We start from the raw sequence: 440 nt of genomic DNA, 5'->3' as shown, positions 1-440 counted from the left end.
TATATATATATATATATATATATATATATATATATATATATATATATGCAGTGCATCCGATGTGCAGGAAACCGGTCCAAGTGCCTTCTACATGTTAACCCCTAAGTCTCACAATAACCCTATAAGCTAGGACCTGTCATTATCCCATTCTACAGAAGGGGAAACTGAGTCTTGAAGAGGTTAAGTCATTGGCCAAGGGCACACCACAGGTCACATGGGTGCCTCTGTACACACGTGTACACGTGTACCCGTGTGATGGCTGGTCTCTGTAGGTGAGGCTTTGCCCAGGTGCATGGGTGCTGGACAGACAGGTGTGTGTGATTCCGGGCAGAACCCCTGGCCCACCAGCCCGACACAAGGCCTTGCCAACCTCCATCCCCGGGAGCATCCTTCACTGCCTGCGGAGGTTGTTCAGACCGTGTGGGAGTCACAGGAGAACG

At 49.5% G+C, this 440-nt stretch overlaps 1 protein-coding gene across 1 annotated transcript in view; it reads left to right on the top strand.

Moving 5' to 3' along the window:
- Positions 1-440, top strand: part of APOC4 (apolipoprotein C4) — a 2,938-nt gene that overhangs the window by 1,635 nt on the left and 863 nt on the right. The window lies entirely within an intron of this gene.

The sequence above is a fragment of the Lipotes vexillifer genome, unplaced genomic scaffold, assembly GCF_000442215.2.
Source record: "Lipotes vexillifer unplaced genomic scaffold, Lipotes_vexillifer_v1.1 scaffold371, whole genome shotgun sequence".
Lineage (NCBI taxonomy): Eukaryota > Metazoa > Chordata > Mammalia > Artiodactyla > Lipotidae > Lipotes > Lipotes vexillifer.
This window is presented reverse-complemented; position numbering and strand designations above follow the sequence as displayed.